The sequence below is a fragment of the Mastomys coucha genome, unplaced genomic scaffold (genome assembly GCF_008632895.1).
Source record: "Mastomys coucha isolate ucsf_1 unplaced genomic scaffold, UCSF_Mcou_1 pScaffold11, whole genome shotgun sequence".
Classification (NCBI taxonomy): Eukaryota; Metazoa; Chordata; class Mammalia; order Rodentia; family Muridae; genus Mastomys; species Mastomys coucha.
This window is the reverse complement of record NW_022196893.1, coordinates 20,341,246-20,341,525: the sequence shown is the minus strand read 5'-3', so window position 1 is coordinate 20,341,525 and position 280 is coordinate 20,341,246. Positions and strand designations below refer to the sequence as shown.

General features: G+C 57.5%; 1 protein-coding gene across 1 annotated transcript in view; it reads left to right on the top strand.

Moving 5' to 3' along the window:
* Positions 1 to 202: 202 nt before the first annotated feature.
* Positions 203 to 280, top strand: part of Syce3 (synaptonemal complex central element protein 3) — a 25,774-nt gene continuing 25,696 nt past the window's right edge. The window contains exon 1 of the mRNA XM_031358489.1: positions 203 to 221. The gene's annotated coding sequence lies outside the window, so the exon portion shown is untranslated. The remainder of the gene's footprint in view (positions 222 to 280) is intronic.

The window sequence follows — 280 nt, the reverse complement described above, 5'->3', positions numbered from 1 at the left end:
TCTCCACCCCTCCCCCTCCCCCACCCGAGTCCCATCGCCCATCCCATTACGCACAAGCACTGACTTCCCCTGTAAGGCATGTACCACAATGTCTGTCGCACATAAATGTCGGACATTTAACAAACGCTTAGAACACCTTCCCAGCAGGGTGCTACCCTGAACACCCGAGACACAGTAGTCAGACAGACAAGGCCCTGCCCACGTGGCTGTACACGAAGCACGTAAGAAAGGAACATAATTGTCGAGCACTGGGGACTGGGACAGGGGGCGGGGGGGGGGG